Here is a 660-nt window from a genome sequence, read left to right on the forward strand (position 1 = left end):
ATGCAATGCGTAAAAAGACAGTATAAGTCATTATAATCCGTAATTATGTTCCCACTGGATGCAACAAATGCCTCGTTTATAATGGGTTTATAATGTTTTTGTCTCGTCGCTCCAGCCAGACACAGCATCAACAGTATGGTAGGGGCGTAACATTTCCGTCACATGCTTGAGGTATTCGGCCAATCACAACGCATTGGATAGCTGGCCAATCACAGCACACCTCGCTTTTTGAGACCGATGAGCTTTGTAAAAATCGAAGCGTTTCAGAAAGGCGGGGCATAGAGGAGAAACAATGTACATTGTGGAAAATGTGTTTTTTGAATTTCATTACACCAAATACACCAAATGTTCTTTTTAGCAACATCATATGACTCCTTTATACTTTTAATTTAATTTAATTTAAAGCTTTAATACAGTATGGCAACTGCACGCTCATCTATGTTTAACACTTCTCATAGCTATGTGAAAATAAGTGTATCATTGGAACAGTTCATTGCTGAGCTGAATGTGAGAGAGAAAGAGGGATGCAGAGCAGGGGAACGCGAGGAACAGTATTAAGAACTGTTGCTTTAGAACATTGATTTTGAAACTTGTGAATCCATTAGAATCGTTAGAAGACAGAATCGCGATTCATATATGAATAGATTCTTACGTGCAGCC

The sequence above is a fragment of the Sinocyclocheilus anshuiensis genome, unplaced genomic scaffold (assembly GCF_001515605.1).
Source record: "Sinocyclocheilus anshuiensis isolate Anshui unplaced genomic scaffold, SAMN03320099.WGS_v1.1 scaffold1945, whole genome shotgun sequence".
NCBI lineage: Eukaryota > Metazoa > Chordata > Actinopteri > Cypriniformes > Cyprinidae > Sinocyclocheilus > Sinocyclocheilus anshuiensis.